This window comes from Peromyscus maniculatus, chromosome 2 (assembly GCF_049852395.1).
Source record: "Peromyscus maniculatus bairdii isolate BWxNUB_F1_BW_parent chromosome 2, HU_Pman_BW_mat_3.1, whole genome shotgun sequence".
In the NCBI taxonomy this organism is placed as follows: Eukaryota; Metazoa; Chordata; class Mammalia; order Rodentia; family Cricetidae; genus Peromyscus; species Peromyscus maniculatus.
This window is the reverse complement of record NC_134853.1, coordinates 102,056,902-102,076,341: the sequence shown is the minus strand read 5'-3', so window position 1 is coordinate 102,076,341 and position 19,440 is coordinate 102,056,902. Positions and strand designations below refer to the sequence as shown.

At 38.7% G+C, this 19,440-nt stretch overlaps 1 pseudogene; it reads right to left on the bottom strand.

The window, feature by feature from the left end:
• Positions 1–210: 210 nt before the first annotated feature.
• Positions 211–19,440, bottom strand: part of LOC102907053 (lysophospholipase-like protein 1 pseudogene) — a 48,317-nt pseudogene continuing 29,087 nt past the window's right edge.

Below are 19,440 nucleotides of genomic sequence, written 5' to 3'. Positions count from 1 at the left end.
CAAAAATCCAGATTATAAGTGCCTCTTCCTACTTCATATTAAGCAAAAAATGTGCGCACTTCATTTTGGGGTTTTAGTTCCAGATGTAGTTAACAACCAAGAATATCCAACATGGATATTGTTAAATGAAACTAAGCAAAATGAAAATTGCTTATTATAAGGATCAAATAAGAAAAAGCAGAATCATATATAAGAGAAATGATCAACATGTCAGTCACCATTCACTCTGCATTTCATTTTTTCCTGGCAGCTTTGAAAGAACACAGTGTTGCTTGGCTCATGGCAAATGTCTGAAAAAGGATGAAACTTAGTGCTTTCTCCTAGGAATTGCAACATTGAATTTTGTCTCCTTCCCCAAGAGTGAACGAACTCATCAGCAGATCCACAACGCTGAAATAACTCAGGAACACACCATGCCTGGTAAACACCAGATGCTTGATTCAGAAAACTAGAAAGAGCAAATGGTCCTGCCACTTCCTGGTGATTTCTGCACGTTAAGTGCCTCATGAGCATCTTCCCACAGAGACTCCTCCTGCTAACGCTCTGCTCTTCTTGATGCCACTTTTTACCACATCATCTGTCAGACCAGTGAGCAACTGACATATTGTATCAATTGATTTAAGGCACTGTTGGCAGTATGAAATACTTCAGATCTGTCAACACTGGAGATTCCTCCCGTCATAAAATATATGGCCTGGAGTGGGCAGTTAGGAAAATAACCTTTAAATGTTGGAATGTTAAATCTTGGTTTAAGTGATGTCCAGATTCAGCTGAACCATACAGCAAGATGAGTCAGGTGATGAGCCTCTTTATACCTGTTTCCCACACATCTGTCCTGCTCCATGGTTTTCCTTCAGTTTTCTGTTCAACACTGCCTTCTAAAGTGACTTCTTTGATAGATTGGTGGATAGTAGCTGCCAGCCATTCCTCATTACTGAAGGCTCTTCCCATAACACTTATCACTACTTCAGATAATTTTTTAATGCTTTTTTATTCCCCTTTACTGAAAGGGCAGCTTTGTGCAAGTGGGGGCTTTTTGATTGTAGATGAATCTCCAAGGTTTAGAGCATTCTCAAATGCAACTGGTGAGTCAAATTTTGATAAATAATGAAGTTGAATAAACCACATATTTTGGCATTAGCTCCACTGTGTATGGCACATAATGAATGTTAGCTCCATCCACGTTTTAGGTGAGAAATCAGGGTTTGTGGGTCTTAGTAAGTATTGGAGTTATTTCAAGCACAACTGATCCCAGTTTTTGTTGTTGTTGTTAAATTTGACTTTTAGTTCTAGCTGCTGCACATTATCTGTCACTAAGGAGGACTCTTGGCATCACCATGGGGCTAATGTATAGGTTCTGACCAGCATGATGTCTGTACTTCAGGTGCTCAGGCACTATTGAATTCTCTACTTTTTTTGTCAGATGACTTCTCTTTACTTTTATTTCACTGTTTACTATAAACTGTCCCAAATTATGTTTGAAATTAAAATGTTTAAAATTATGTTAACAAATTAACACTGACTTACATACACGAGAAGATTCTCTGGTATAAATACTCATGGCATGTACAGAAGGCTAGCTGGAGTCAGTTCTGGCACAAAGAGCCTTGTCACTTGCAGTCATGAGAAAATGTCTAGAAGTCTGTGCTACACAGATGAAATGTAATAGTGACTGCCTACACAAAAGAAAACAGTGGAAAGATGGAGTAGAATAACACTCTGAACATAATATTGAAACATGAAGTGGTTTTTAACAGACCAGATGGTGGGAAACAAGTGAGTACTTAACATGTACTAGTAGGAGCAATGGGAGTTGGAGACCATGTGGACCATGATGTTGATAACATTCATATCTGCTGTAAGTTCTAAGTGTGAACATCCTGGGGAGATAAACTTAATCACCCGTCAGTGGTGCTGAGGAACGGAAATCTCCCAAGTTGGTGGCCTCAACAAAGGGCGGTAGAATAAAAGTAAAACATGAATTAAAAGAGAGGTGGTACACAAATGAGTTGATGGGTGTTCTTGGGTTGAAATGGATAGGTTTGGAAAGGATGAACAACATAAAAACAAACATGTACAGATGCAAATGTATTTTCCTGCTTATGAAAATGTAACACTTTTTACTCAGTGATAAACAGAATAAGCACAGTATATGTGGTTTGAATAAAAACAGCCCCCATAGGGCCATAAGGAGTGACATTATTAGGACCTGTGACCTTGCTGGAGTATGGGGGGCTTTGTTGGAGGAGGTGTGTCACTAGGGGTGGGCTCTAAGATCTCAGATGCTCAAGCTAGGCCCAGTGGGTCAATCTCTTCCTGTTGCCTGTGGATCCAGATGTAGAATTCTTACCAACTCTCCAGCACCATGTCTGCCTGAATACCACCATACTTCCTGCCATAACAATAATGGACTAAACCTTTGAACTGCAAGCCAGTGCCATTTAAATGTTTTCCTTAATAAAAGTTTTCATGGTTATGGTGTCTCTTCACAGCAATAGAAAGCTTTACTAAGATAGTATATATTAATAAAATATTAATAATTAGTAATACCTAGCTATGAATGCTGTGTGCTAAATAATGACTGCCCTGTAAGAAATGCTCACTGATACATTAGTGCCATGAACAACATGGGAATGACAAACCACTTTATGATTGGATTTAAAACTTGCTTCACAGAATAAAACCCATACCTCATAATGTTATCAATCCAAGAATCTATAGCTAGCTGAGTCTTAGGCCCTAGGGGAGAACCTACTACTATCCTGCTGCTAAGTGATCATAGTGTTTAAACCAACTCCTAATGACTTATTATACACATAGGTCAATGTATCTGTCAACCCTCATTTGAGACACATCTATTTGTAATAGATAGTGATTAATAAAAAAAAACCACACAACTGGTCATAATGCAGAGAATAAGAGACTGCAGTATTCTTAGCCCTAAAGGGGACATATGCATCACATATCCCTCTCCCAAGGATTGTTGCAGAAGTGGGGAATAGAAAGAGTATAAGAGACAGAGATGGTGGATAATTACAAGGAAACAGTATCTTCTGGTCATAGCAGGGCAGCTACACTTATGCAATCAGGAATTTTAACACCATGCCTAAAACCTATGCAAGTCTAAGAAAGATCAAATCCCAGCATGGAAAAGGTTTCTCTGTTCCTTCTACTCCTAGCTATGGAGTGTCTGGCAACTGTTAGCTTCTGAGGAAAGCAGACACACTTTTCTCTAAGAGTGTAGTTCCTAGCAAGTTGAACATACTTGCATAATTTTTTGGAGGCACAAATTGGTCCTGAAGACTTAAAAGAAAACAAAAACAGGACACAAAGTTGGGTGGGGTGGATAGAGAATGGGAGCAGGGAATCTTGGAAGATCTTGAGGTAAGAAGGACTGGATAGGATAAAAACTATGTCAAAGAATTAATAAGAATTAATATAGGAACAAGCATACACTTGTAAAATTAAAATGTCAACTCTGACCATGCAGAATTACCATTTGACAACATTTGCCAGGCAAGCTCTCACACCCTTCCATACATCACTGTGTGTGCATGGCCTGTATATTTGTGTATGTGTAATCTTAGACATATGTCGGGGATGCTGTGAATGTGTTGCTCTGATTGATTGATTGATAAATAAAACGCTGATTGGCCAGTAGCCAGGCAGGAAGTATAGTGTAGGCAGGATAAGGAGAGAGGAGAATTCTGGGAAGTGGAAGGCTGAGTCAGGAGATGCTGCCAGCTGCTGCCATGAGAAGCAAGAGTAAAGTACTGTTAAGCCACAAGCCACATGACAACGTATAGATGAATAGAAATGGGTTAATTTAAAATATAAGAACTAGATAGCAAGAAGCCTGCCATGGCCATACAGTTTATAAGTAATGTAAGTCTCTGTGTGTTTACTTGGGTCTGAGTGGCTTGTAGGAACTGGGTAAACACTTGAAAACTTCAGCTACAGACATATGTTTGATATATTGTGACTTGGATGATACATATTATGAAAATATGAAAGTTAAAAAAATGGGCGTCTACCTCAACTCTTCCTGTTTTTTAAGATATAATTTTAGGAAGACGACTTTTACTTGTAAGTGTTATTTGTAATTTTTCTTTTCCTCAATCTCTTGCTTCCATTCAACACTTGGTCACTCTTCCAATGCCAACCATTTGTAGACAGGATGACATTGGGATGGAAGTGTCATCAGAAGACCCATTCCTTCTTTATTAACCATGGAGCTGCTGGGAATTGTTAGACAATCCTTAATCAAACTTGGAAGATCAGGAGAATCAGAGCTCCCCGAGAAAGGGGTACTGGGGTTCCTGTCAACACCAGAGATGGGAAAGGGACAATTATGTTCTCCTAAGGATACCAGGTTCCAGGGCCTATGAGAGATTTCATAGCATTTGTCAGGAGAAGGAAGCTTTGGGTTTTTCATCCTAGTTTGCTTCTCTCTTGATGTCATGAACATCATGACCAAAACAAAAACAAAAACTTTGAAGAGAAAGGGTTTATTTCCTCTAACAGCACCTAGGTCACAATCCACCAATGAGGGAAGTCAGAGCAGGAATTCAGTGTAGCAGCCTGGAGGCTGAAACTGAAGCAGAGTCCATGGATCACTGCTTGCTGGCTTGTTTCCTATGGCTTGCTCATCTGGCTTTCAAATACAACTTAGGACCACCTGTCTAGAGAGAGCAAGAACCATGTCAATAATATCAATAATCATGAAGAAAATGCCCCATAGACATTCCCAAAGACTAATCTAATGGAGGCTGCTCCTTAACCAATGTTCCCTACTCCCAGATGACACCAGTTTGTGTGAAGTTGACAAAGAGTAACTGGCACATTCATGCTTTGTAGGTATGCTGGCAAGCATCAGTGAGTCCATGCAGAAGAGCACCTCTCCTTATATTAATACAGAAGCTTGAAATGACACTTCTTTTTTGTTGTTTCGAGATAAGGTTTCACACCATAGCCTAAACTGGCCTCAAACTTGTGGCAATCCCCCTGCCTCAGCTTTCTAAGTGCTGAGAGCACATGCATGAGTTACTATACCTGGCTGAGACTTAGACATTTTTTCAGATAGTGTTGCTGAAATTAGTAATAGGCAGTTTTATTTTAGCATTATATACCTGGCATTTTGTTTTGATAACTGTTAGCTAACCAGGGTTACTAAGTACTTGTAGTGTACTTTTTTTCTATTTATTTTTTATGTGCATGGGTACCTGCATGTATGTCTGTGTACCACATATGTGCAGTGCTCGTGGAAGCCAGAAGCAGCTTAGATCCTCGGAAAATGGAGTTACAGCCATTTGCGAGCAGCCATGTAAATGCTGGAAACTGAACCTGGGCCCTCTACAAGAGCAGCCGGCACTCTTAACACTGAGCCATCTCTCCATTCTCACTACTAGAAACTGGTAGAGGTGTGCTGTATGTGTAAAATTTGTCCACTATATGTAAAACTTTTCAATTGTAAAGAAGAATAATCAAAGATACCTCAGCAACTTTTAATATTAATTTTATGTTGAAAAATATTTGGGACACATTTGAATAATAAATTGTGTTCCTTGATATGCTACAGTAACTGTGTAATTAAATATGTAGTCAGATAAATATTGGATTAATATAATATTGAAGCCAGTTCTGGTATTTCTTTTTGCTTCTTGGGAATGTAGCCATTAAAACATTCTGTTGCACATATAACCCTTACTGTGCTCTGTCAAACAGAGCTACTCTGAGCCAACTACCCAAAGTGGTTTTCTCTTTGGAGCAGCAGGGTAGCCATACTTGGGAGCTTGTGTGAACTGAAGAATGTGAGGTTTCCTTAGATAAAAATTCTCTCGTATCATGCTTCTCAAGTATTTTGTGTGTGTATTAATTGTTGAGAAGAACTGTTGTAAGGGTTGTAAAAGACTTAATAGCTACACTGAAGAGGATAGAGCATCAGGTAAAATAATATACCCAGAGAATTCATTGGGTAATAATGTTTCTATGTCATAATTTTTTTTTTACCTGGAACATGAAGCCAACATTTCTTTTATCCCTGATCTAAGTGCCATAGATGCATTATCTTATTGTATAAGGTATAGATTTGAATATACCATAAAGAATATGCCAGGATAAATATAAAATCCATATTAACAGAATGTCAAAATTTTTGCAGCTATTGATCATATTCAATATATTGATCAATATCTATAATATAATTAAAAAGCAAAGTAGTAACTAAGAGAATAGAAGATGATTATTAGGTAAAATGTGAGAAGGGAGGATATGCCTTAGCAGCAGGATTAAAAAGTCAAGTTCTGTTTTTACAGGAATACTCTTAAAAACAGCTTTGTGGAGTGTTCATCAGGGATCAATGTCATATAAAATAGCTCACACAAGTCGTCATGGAATAGAGCACAAGGACAGGCGATAATCATTAGAGTTTCCTTCAATCTTCGATATAAAGTTGGATGAAAACCGGAAGTCAAGTATGAAGTTCCCATCATTTGGAAAAGAGAACCAGGTGATACGAGAATTCCAGAGGAGGGCAGCAAAGCTAAGAAGACAGTGGAATAGACTCGGGCAGAAAGAACAGAGAACCCCATGAACAAACCACGCTCTGAATCTTTTCTGTGTCCGGGAATCCCCTATAGTTATTTGATTTGCTAAAATAAGGAAAAGTGGTGTTACACATAATTACAGGCTTCTCTTGGCATTTATTTTCATTTTAAGTGTTCAGTGTAAGGCATATGGAAGTGGTGTTTGACCTCACTGAGAAGTAATGCTTGGGTTCATATGCTTGTACCTGGGCATTTACTTTATAAATTAAAGTAGATTGCTAGTTGCATCCATAATTGTGTTGTTGTTTGTTTATATTTTCATCAAGGAGTGGCATGAAGTTATGGCTGGCAAACCAAAACGTGTGTGTATTGGAATATACTCACGAGAAGGCATGATAGTCAGGGATAATTTTATACTGGTCAATTGAAAAGGTTTAAGAATAATTGGGCTTTATAAATATTTAATCTACATTCTAATTTATGACAACAGACTGGTTGGGGTGCGGAGCAAACTTGAGGGCGAGAGAGAAAGGAAGGGGGGCATTTAACTTGTTCTCTGTTCAGACAGGAAGCATGATAGCCTGAACGGTGGCATGCTTTCTGAAGAGTTAACTCACACACTTATTTTGAGTAAAAGGCTGTTTGCCTTCTAATTTGCCTTACAATATCTAATTAGAAGATCCTTCAAGTAGTAAATGAGTGTATCCTTTAGATGATGTTTGTCTGCTACTATCAAACCATAAGCCTATGCTGTAGCTCTGTAAAAAAAAAAATGGGTGGAATAAATCTGAACATCTTAACATGATATAAACTCATCAGCATATCTACATATATACATACATCATCATATATTTACTTATGCGTCCATGCTTTGTAGTTACCTGGTATAATCATTTAAGTTTAAACATTTGAATGTGTGTATTTGTTTGATCGTGGTTTGTTTGTTGGTTGGTTGGTTTTCTTTGGACTAACTGAAGATTCAGTAAAAAATCTACTCATTCATAAGGGGGGGAAACATTTAAAAAGACAAAAAGACCACAGAGAATCTGGTGTGAATTTGGCCTGATTTGAATAGATATGAATTGCATCTGATCTCACCAGGCATGAAGTTGATCCTTAAATTCCAAATTCATTCTCCAGAGTTTTCTTTCTGTTTGCTCACTGGTATGAGCTATCTACCAAGGCCCCCACTCGGGACAATTCTGGTTCTCTGCTTCTTCTCCAACCCCTCTTTCAACCTGAGCAAGCTTTGTCCCTCCTTTTGAAATGCCCCTGTGGGTTTTTTAAAGCTAGGGTCAAATGCCACTCCTTCCACTAGGTGCCAGAGCCCGAAGTTTCTGAAAACTTGAATTGACCTGCATATCCATTTGTCTCTATGCTTCTAGATCATGTATATGGTCCTTGCATCAGGAGGCCTAGTTTGAAGATTTTTAAAGTCTTGGTAGAAATGTATATCCTTTATGTTTATTTAATCAATGTGGCTAATAGAATTTTTAACAAAAAACTCAAACACATGAGGAATCATATTGTTTTTTTAGTGGGTAATGTGAAGATCTATTTTTGTGAATTCCCATACACCTAGTGTATGAAGAGAGGTAAGAACCAGAGCAGATAAGGAGACAAGCATGTGAGGTGTCTGCGTTAGAGGAACCTGAGATAAGGTTTGAGCCTCATTTTTCTCAAGCATAAAATGAAAACATGCAACCTGCATGTTAGGTCATAAAGCCAGCCCAAGACATGACAGTGCTGAAGGCAGCGACTGGCCACCCCCCCTCCCCGCCCCCTCGGAGCTGGCTGTTGATAGGGTGAACTCTCACCTGAGCTAGATTTTGCCAAGAGGCAGAAACCTAAAGCGTTTCTCGGAAGCCCTTAACAGCTGGCTGAACGCCGCTCACTCCAGCTGTCAGCCCCTCATCTGTCTGAAGAAGTCCCGAGCTGACCACCTGGCGTTCCAGCTTCTGCACAGCCGCCCCCTACTACATACTCATAGAGAGCTAACAAGCTTCTGCCACGGCTGCTGTCCTCTACTATGGGAGGGGCCTCTGCAGTTTTTAATAAGTTGTTCTTTCCTTCCATGGAGAGTGACTGTGCCCAGAGATTTCATGCTTGCTGCACCTCTGTGCACTGTATAGTGATTGCAAAGACCAGAAACAAATGATAACAAGTACTTCATTGAGGTTGAATATGTAAAAATACCATGCCCTGCATAGCCAATGTTCCTGTTGAGAATGTTATATTTTCTTTTTTGTTATAGTTTTATCATTTAAAATAATTTTTAAATATATATATATATATATTGATTATTCTTCAAAAAATAAAATTAGTGAACTCATCTTCAAAAGATAAAAATCTAGAAATACATTTGAATTAGAGATTCTCTTAATCTTGTGGGGGAAGAAAATGCTACAGTATTTGGGGACTAGATTGCTGTTTCCTGATCCGTAGGTTATAGCTTTTTATTGGTTGATGAAATAAACATAGAGCCTTATGACAATGCAATAGATTAAAATTCATTGGGAAATATCAGAGCAAATTTCACTTAAGCTCAAGAGTGTTTTGTGGCAGGTGCTGTTTAATGATCTACACATGTACAAGTGTGTTGACATAAACATGCTTGTTGTTACTGGAGGCTACACGGAGCACCGAAAATGCAAGGGGTATTCAGTCACAAGGCTTGCTAAGCTAAATATACATTGTGCATAAATTCATGCTTTCAGTAATTCAGCGATCTTTATGAATTTGCAAACCATGTAGTCTTCATAATGATGATCAATCATTAGTGCACAGAAGTGTTTTGGGAAGAATCAATTTACAGAGTGGTTCAATTATGGAGACAGAAGCATTTCCTATAAGTGGAAACCAGGTTGAAATCAAAGAATTATTGTTTTCCCCATAACTTACTGAGAGTGAGGCCCATGCTCTTGAATATGGAGGGAAATTGAGTTAAAATGAAATTTTAAGCCTGGTTTCCTCTAAAATATCAAACAATGGAAGCATTAGGGGTCTGTTTTAGCCCAGAGGTTCTTAATTAGGGTTCTCTCAGCCACATTCAATTATATATTTTTCCCTTTAGATATTTTACTTGTTTCACTAAAAAAAATTTTTAATTTTTTAAAATTGTTTTTATAATCATGGTTCACTCTAAACTATTGTGGTACTTCCAGGGAAGCTGGTTTATAATTTGTATGACTGTTATCATTACAATAAGGTGTTATAATTCCTATGATAGGTTTCTGTTTATAGGAATTAAATGAAGTCCATATTGTGAGTATCATTATTTGTGCCTAAATTAAATTAGAAAATACTGAAAAGAGAAATAAGAAGAAATAGTAAAGGCTCAGATTGCATATTGTAAGGTTCTTTATTATGGAAAGAGGAAGCTATTTTCTGACTTTTTGTGGGTAGATGTGAACAAATGTTTGTTCACCCCAGATATGGTACTGGCATCAGACCAAAGAAATGATCCCATTCAAGTCTAATTGAGTAAGTTACTGAATTTATTGTGGTTGCATTAGAAAGCATAGGTGAGGAGTACTTTGAGGAGGATGGTTAAGAGGCTGCCCACAGGAACCTGAGTGACCAATGGCAGCTGTGTCACCAAAGAGCTCACCCCAGCCTGAATGATGGCTCACAAAACCAGCATTCATAGAGCTCCCTGACTAACTGACAGGCAACCCCACCAGAATCTCCTCTTCCCAGCATGGTCACTGTTTAGTCCTGAGGGGGGCCTTGTAAACCCTGTGACTTTCAGGGCTTTCCTGAGCCTTGTGAACTTCATCACTCCCTGAGACTTGAATGTGTGTTTCCTTTACTTCTGAAGTCTTGGGAGCCTACTCCTCCTCTAAAAAAGAATGTTTCAGTTTGGAGAAAAAAATCTACAGAACAAAGCCAAGAACCTGCATATATGCCTTTTACAGTTTCCCACCGTGAAGACATATTTAATGGTATGTGCCTTTTTAACAAACAAACAAAAAAAAACCTTTCAACTATTAATGTACAGAGTTTAAAAAAGTATCTTGGATGTGTTGGAAGCAAAAAATTCTTTCTTGAGTGCCATTGAGAACATGCTTTGGGCAAGGAAGGCTAGGTCTAAAAGAATGAGGTGAAGTTAGGCTTGATTGTAACCAGGAACAAGAAAAAAAAAAAAAAAGGTGAAGCTGTGCCTTCATCAGCCAGTATCACCAAGTGCAGACAGCTGAACTTCTCTTTCATAATCTAAAGAAAGGGCACAAAAGAATTCTCAGCAACTGAGAAACAAAACAAAACAGAAACCTTTTCTCTGAGTGAAGCCAGCTCCTGGTTTTCATCTTCTGGAGACACATTAAGGAAGCTAAGGAAAAATCCCATGTTTATGCATATCTTTGGGAATGTCCTAAGGTTTTCAAATTTCCTTTGCTAAGAACACATTTTTCTGGCTACTGCAGCTGGTTAAAAGTCTGGAAATTTTGTTGTCATGAGTTCTATAAAGAAACAAAGCTTCGTTTACCCCGTCACTAGGACTTTGTATGTCTATGTCCATTGGTTTAAGACCATGCTGTCTGCAGTCAAAAATTGACCTCTTCTTCCAATACAGGTGCTGAATCATGAGAGCTCTGGCCACAGAACAAACACCATCATTTTGTCAAATGATTCACAATAAATAGTTCCTATGCAAATTGCAGATGTTCGCTGAGGTCATGCTCATCATGTCTTGCCGGGCTCTACTTAAATCTGGACCCAAGTTTCAACTCTTGGAATGAAGCAAAGTGTCTGCCTAAAATAATTGAAAAGAGTGTTTTTATATACAATATAGCTAGGTACAGATTTGGTCTTGTAACAGAGTCATTCAACTGAGTTTGCTTATAGATGAAGAGGTAAATCTTTTACATCAAGTTTCAATAACTTGTGTGATGAAGGGTGCTGAGAAACCACTCATTTCTTTGGCCAAGAACAAGCTTTGGAGCACAGGACTTACAAGATAGGTATATGGCTTGATTAGCTGGCTGAGTGCCAGTTTTTTGGCCTGAAGAAATCTGTAGATTTTAAGACATGGAGAACACTTGGATTCAAGAGGATATTTACATCTGATACTGTTTTTCATTCCTTCCTCATCCACATGATAAATACCAACGAGCTAGACTTTCTCAAAGACTTCATGGAAGCGGGTAATAGGTGGTAATGGTGGTGGTGGTGGTGGTGGTGGGTGTATTTGTGTCACTGGGGGTAGTCACTGTAAGCCCGTGGAGGCACACTAGTGTTCAGGCTCCTCCCCTGAAGACCTCCAACTGCCAGGTTCCACCCATAGACTCTAACTGCCCTAACAGCTAGACCCCGCCTCTACCCTACAGAGTAAAAAGCCTAAGTTCCTGTCTTGAAATTCTACCAATCCCCACCCTGTAAAGCCACCCCCCTCAAGGAAAAACTATATAAACCCTGTCTTGTGCTCAGTTCTCTGTTGTTTCTCACCCAAGCAGAAGCAGCCACGCTCCTGTTTTTTCCCTTCCAGTAAATCTCTTGTGTGAGGTTTGTTGTACAGTGTGACTTTGTGGTATTCCTTTGCTCCCAGCTGCCAGGATACCTTTCCATCCAAGCTGTCATGCTTATAGTCACTGAGTACCCAGATATGTGTAGTAGGCTTAACTCAGTAAATTAACACAATGGAACTTAATATATGTAAGGTGGGTTTGAATTTTAGGGCTCCTTGCCTCGGACTTCCTTGTGTGATTAAGTGAAAGAGAACCACCTCTCTTTGCTCTTCTGTCTTTTTGTGGGTCTGAGCACTAATGAACTCTAGACATAATCTTAAAGGTGGATTTAGCACACTGTAAGAGATACCATAAAACGCTAACATACAAATTTATATGTAGATGACCATGCCATATTTTGCCCTTCTATTCAACCTCAATATAGTCATGCTAACATACCCTAATTTTTTTAAACACATTCAGACAAATAACAGCTACAGCATACCTAAAACCTACAACCAAATACCACCAAATTAAATACCTTAGAGAAAAATTTTGTAATTTATATGCTGAGACTGAAAGATGAAGATGTATTTTTAGACACATCTTCTCTCAAAAATGTTCTTTAAATATTTTAATCTGTTTTCTACATTCCTATGCCTTTTTGATTTTTTCAATATTTCCAATAGTACATATGGAATGATTTATAATTTTTATACTCATACTTATAAAAAGCAAGATAAAAATCCCAAAGAGAAAATGAAGTCTTTAGGGTGTTTTGCACACATTATTACTCTTCAGGGTATCTTTGTGGTTTCCCTTGCTAACAGGTTTTCATTACTTGTAACACATACAATAGTTCACATCATAAATTAGAAAAGAGGTATTTGTTATAGATTCCTTCTGACAGCTGTGTGCTACATGAATCATGAATAAATTTTACCAATGTTCCAGTATGGGATGATAGGAACAGCACTGGCTAGAGATGAAACAGTAAGTTTGATTTTCCAAATGTTTTAGATAAAAACTAAAAGTGGTTTTGGAAGGTGAAGCAAGGTATCCAAACATAGACTGTGTGGGATAGGTTATGGGCACTCACTTCTCCAGCAGTCTGTACTTAGCTTGTGCCCAACATACTTCTTTTGTGTAGTGAGATTTACAGGGGGAGAAAAACTTAATTTGAGAATGTTTTAGAAGTTGGGGGAGGCATAAAAGGAGAAAGGGAAAGTGAAAAGTTGGGAAGAGAAACTCAGTGCAACCACTATTTGAAATGATGGCCTGGAAGGAAAATTTTGTCTTGGTGCAGTGGGCAGGCAGTATGATGAACTGGAAAGCTTTAAAAGTACTGTGTTCTCTCTTCTTAAAAGTGTGTGTGTGTGTGTGTGTGTGTGTGTGTGTGTGTGTGTGTGTGTGAAAGTATGCCATGTGTGAATTGCAGAGGCCAGAAGAAAGTATTGGATCCTCTGGAGCTGAGTTAAAGGCTTCTGTGAGCCACGTGGCATGGGTTCTCTGGAAGAGAAGTAAGTTCACACAACCACTGACCATCACTCCAGTCCTGAGAGTCCTCTCTGTATACATAACTTGATGTTAAGGTGACAAGCCTTAATCTGATGTCCAGTCAAGATGTTGGCAGCTGTCTAAAGAGTCAGGTAATGTGTGTTTTATTCCTACTCTCAGGAGTTCTTGCCAATAGGAAAAGCATTCAGATTCAGGACATGATTGTCTCTGGCACCTTGGTTGTCTCAATGATCTGAAGTCAGCTGAATGTATCACCACTGATCAGCAGCTAGAGCCCATTTTAACCCATGTGACTGCTGATTGCGTGTGGGCAAGGAATGATCTATTCTACATGTGTATACACACAAATGAATAACATGCATATATGCATAGAAAGATCTGATGATTACAAGTTTAATTTTTGTTCTCTTTTTATAACACCTCTTGAACAAAACCTTCTTTTTTCTAGCTGGGAAATGATGTTGAATTTTCAATGTCTTTTGTAGCCACATCTGTGGAATTTGTGAACCTGGACAGTGTATATGCTTTTTGGATTTAGGTTTTGCTTTTGGCTCCAGACTGCTCAAATAAATGGGGTTTTTGTCTGGAGTTACCCATGTCCACTTCATGCCAATGCTTCTGTAGCTCATTTCAGCAGACTCCATTACTGGAGCTAGCTGATGGCGACAACCAGACCAACACATCCAGGTCCAGACAGATTAAATATCTCACTCTGGAAATCAATGGCCAAATTTCAGGTTAAGTCACAAGTTGATAGTTATTCCATGTACCTCTCAGGGCTTTGAATCACATTACTTCTGCAGAACTCCAATCTGAAGCAGAAAGAGAAGAGATGTGTTGTAGAAGGGTTAGCCAACAGCTCTACTTTAAATTCTGAATCGTCCAGACAGAGGGCATACTTTTAATCGAAAGAGCAGAAAGGAAGAAAGCTTTAGGCTGTGCTTACAGAATTGAGCTCTGAACTCCAGAATTTGCCACATTATCTTCAAAAATGTGAACTTCTCAAGTCCTGTTGGTTTTACCCATAAAGTACGTCACCTTGGGAGGCTATTATGAAGATTAAATGACATAATATGTAGATAGTCTCACAAAGTGATAGTTAATAGTTAATAGATAGGTTTCCATTTTTTAAAGTTCTTAATTGTCAGGAACTTAGATCCTTTGGTTGTAAATACATACTATAGTTTCATCCTTTATAATATTAGAATGTTCATTTTCCAAGACGCAAGAAAAGCTGCTCTAAACATTATATTAAAAAAGAGGGATGTAGTTATTTTATTTCTCTTTCTTGTGTAGCAACCAAGAGTAGCAATGTTTCTTGATAAAAGATTAACAGAGCTCTTCACCTTCCGGCTGTGCTATAACAGTGGGTCATCTTCAGTCAGCAGAGGGTGGGAAAGAGAAGTGAGTGCGCGCGCGCGCGCGCACACACACACACACACACACACACACACACACACACACACTATTTTCAATGCCCTTGTCAAATGGGTCACACAAAAATAGAAAGGAGTCTGGGAACTACAGAGTGGTTTCTAGAAGTCAATAGTTCAACTAAACATTTACTACTTCAGAGGAAGGGGAAAATAGATTATCATATGTTTATTATTACATGCATGTTATTAGTATGATGAGACTAATCATTGCCTTTGTTAAAATAAATTTGTTTTAAGGGTGTGTGTTTTTATATTGAATATACTGTAACCCCAGGAAAAGACTTTAAAGGTATTTTTTTATTTGTTTGTTTTGTTTGTTGTTGTTGTTTTTTTACTCAACAGATAGTAAGTGGCCAAGGATCCCTCCCCTGACCTCAGGAAACCTGCACTCCAGTAGGGGGAATACATAAGAAAATAAGGGACATGTCACAGACTGGGTAGTATATGATAGATGACAGAAAGGAAGGAGTCAGGAAAGGACTCCATAAGCTGTCCTCTGGGCTGAAACACGAAGGAGAATGGGAGGAAGCTGGCCTCCCAGAAAGAATGCTGTGACATGAGAGTGGGGGGCAATGGCTTGTGCTCCAGCATGCCTGTGGGGAGCAAGGGAAGTCCAGGCTATGGCATGTGCACAGGAGTTGATCATATGGGGGCTCCCAAAGGAGAAACTCCTTGGCTTCTAGTTGAGTGTAGTGTGAATTTTCTATGTGTTTTAAAGTGATCACTTCTGTTTTGTAGAGCAGAGATGACTATAACACGGGGTAAGTCTGGAAAAGGCAGAAGGAGGCTGCTGCAATAACTCAGGAGAGAAGCCAGGAGGGATAGGAAGGAGCAGAGTGAGGTGGTTTTGAATGGTGCATAGACTCCAAAGGCTTAGCATTGAAATCTACCTATGGGTTTTTCAACATGATCCATAACAGTGGGAACACATATAGAAAACAGTAAATCTTAAAGGACTGCACGCTGGGCCACCAAAACTAGGAAAAGTAAAGAGAGGAGACTGAAATGCGGGAACTATTGAGATTGAAGTCAAAGGCAGGGCAATGCTGTCCTAGATGAGATGTGAGGTGGCAACCGACAAGAAAAAGTCGCTCTACAATGTGAACAGGTCCCTGAGTTTCATATCTAAGTTTGCCAAGAAAGGGGACCAATGATTGATCTATTCTCTCAGCACACGAATAAATTGTGAGATTCTATTAATGTCATTAACATTAATATGTGTTTTAAAAAATTATAAAATATCACAGTGAGAATTAGGAAATAAGACATAATCCAAGTGTAAAAGATGCTCAATTTCAAGGCAGTACAGGTAGTTTCAAAAGCAGTTCAGGGTGTGTATTGTGGTCACCATGAGTGGTAGAGTTCAAGTTACAGTCAATGTAAGCTTTCTGAGGATCCTGGAGACTGAGACAGAGGACACAGGCTACCCAGGCATAGTCTCACTTGACTTCATTGATTTCTGATGGTAAATAAGTGCCTGGGAATGTTCCTCAGCATTTTTCTTTTCATGCACAGTATCATCCATATGTTCTGCCCATTGGTGTTCAAAGGATAATTTATATAATCCTATCTTCACAGTCATTGTAGTTACTTCTGAAAATGTTGCTTCTTGAGACTCCTTGCTGCATTTGGACTCAGATTGGGGAGAGAGTCCAGAAAAAGGAATTTTAAGTCTGCTTCATGGGAATTTTTATTATGACGATCTAAATTTTACTTCTCCCATCCCAAACAAATACTGTGATCCTTACCTGCCAAGGTTTTAGTACTAGAAGATGGGACCTCAGCAATGGGATTTCTCATGAAGGCCTAGTGTTGATAGTGTAGCAGACACCAGGGCCTCTAACCAAACCAATGATTCTTTGTGATGAATGCCTGCATGTAAAGATGTATGGATAAAGGGGTTTACTGCGTGACTCACTGTGTCACACTGCAGCTTCCATGACAAGATTTTCCCTTTCTTTTTTTTTCTTCTTTTATCTTAAATTTTTTTTTTGTTTTATTTGGGGGCGGGGATTGTAGGGGCAGAGGACAGATGCAAGGGAATGAGAGGAAGGGTGGGATCTGGGATCTGGATGCATGGCGTGAAAGACTCAAAGAATTAATAAAAAAGAAAGTTTATAAGAAGAACAAGGGCCCCTGAACAGTCTGGAAGGCTGTATGAAGAGGACTAGGACCTTGATAACCAAGACCATATAGGCAAATCACCCCTCCCTCCATGTGGGAATGCAGCAGGAAGGCACAGTCAACAGCAGCTAAATGATCGGGCCCTCGGTGACTACACCCTAAAATGATGTTTTATTATCTCTGTGGTCATCTGTCAGCCCAGTTTGGTTGACACACAAACTTTCCCTTTGTACTGATGTGCACAGAGTGTGAGCACTGACTGACAGTGAAGTAGACCTCTAAAGGAAATGCCTAGTTCACAGTCCCTGTGTCCAAAAAGGAAAAGAATCGAGATGAAAAATTGCCCAAGAAAAGTATTTAAAGTTACAGTATATGACTTGGGAATGGATTGTGTTCTATTGAACTTTGACATTCCCTAAGTAAATAGTTAGTTTAATAATTCTTTCATAACTTATTTCCTAAGTTCTGTTCATTTTTATCAATGACTGGGTCATATTTATAAAACTGTAGTTGAAAATCAAATAGCCTAAAATTGCATAACAAAATATTTTGTGAGTTCTTTTTTTTTTTCCAAAGAAATAACACATTTTTTTTAAACCGACCATGTGCCATTAAAATGTAGATGGAGCAACATGCTGGATTCATTTAGAAGGGAAAGTGGGAAAATGTTACTGTGACCTTTCCCTTTAAAACTGACTGCCTTCCAAGTATTCACAAGCCTTCTCTGGCTTGAGCATTTATAGGAGTTGGTTTGAGTGACTTTCTATTCTTGACTGGTATACTATCCAGTGGTTAGACATGTGTGGCTATTTTGTTAATAGGCAACTATTCTGTTTTTCTTAGACATTCACAGAATCGTGGATTTCAAAGGTTTACTTTAACTGTAAAATAATCAACCTTTCGCAAATGTTATTGAGACCTTTAAAGCCGGCTTCTCTGCCAGCTGCAGATCACTTTTCAGTAGAATGGAAATAGCTCACACTTCCATTTGGTGACATAATGGAATTCAACTTCATTATATGGAAAAATGGAACATTGTATACATTTTTGCTTTATAGATAGAGGTTGGCATATAATGTTTTAAATTAAAAAATTGATTCAAGATAACTTAGATTTTATTTGAATCTAACTTTAGCCTGGCATTCCATATATTTTTAGAAAATCATATTTTCCACAGAAGGGTGAAGCTTGTTTCTTCCACGTCTGAGCTTCTCTTCAGCTTCTCTCCCTCTAGGTATTTGCTTCTAACGTCTTATACAGTACTGGAACTGAATTTTTGACATGCATGCTTTTATTTCTTTCTGTAAGTTTACTGGGAGTTTCATCCATAAGCAGCTCCATTTAATGTGGGTCAATGTCATGTATACTTGGCCTAGACTTGTAGCCTCATCATTGCATTCCCATAGTTTAAGAGTAGAAGTATAGACTTACATTAAAAAGAAGAAAGACCTGAAGCCATGGCGCTTCATTTTAACTATCCAGCTTTTTTTTGTCTTTTTTGTTGTTGTTGTTTTTAATGAAAATGTCTGAAATTCTTTTGCTTCAATTTTAAAATTTGGGCTTTATCTATAAAATAGAATTACAGCCCTTTGTTGTGTAGCTTACATAATAGTGCATTTAGAATGATCTTCTCTCATGTCCATATTACTATCAAAACCATGGACCTTTGTCTTTTCCTGCTTTTAAATGGAATTAAGGAGAATGCATATTTGTATACATGCATCACATATCTAGATAGTCTGTCATCTATCTATCTGCTGTGCCGCTTTTCCTGGAGAGACGTGAACAAAGGTCAACTATCTGTTTACTTCAGGACACCAATGACAGACCAAGGCAATGATTTCCCCCAAGTTTAGCATAATGATCCAGTGCAGGTCTGAGAAGATACTTTCAGAAGCATGAATGAGAGATTACCTATATGAGCATGGGTGACTCGGAGCTAGCTCCACTGACAAGCCTACCCCAGCACAGCGGGAAATGAGAAAGGCTTAATCCCAGGAACTTTTTGCACAAGCAGCAGGCAGCTTGGCTGGAGTCTCCTCTCTAGGAATTGCTCACTCCATTCATAACCTTGAGAGGGACCTTATGAATTTTCAAATGTTTGGGAGCTTCCTGGGCTTATGAATTTTGTTTATTTTCTGAGTCTTATAGACCTTGTCCCTTCTTCGAAAGGAAATGATTCAATTCTGAGGAAATAGCTCACTGCTATCCAACTGTCTGTTTATATGTACATAATGTATATTTCTAGAAAAGAAACTTGGACTTTGGCTTTAAAATGTGTACAAATGCTTTCCTCCATGTATGTCTGTGTCCCACATGTATGTCTAATGCTTGTAGAGGTCAGAAGACATCAGACCCCCTGGAACTGGAGTT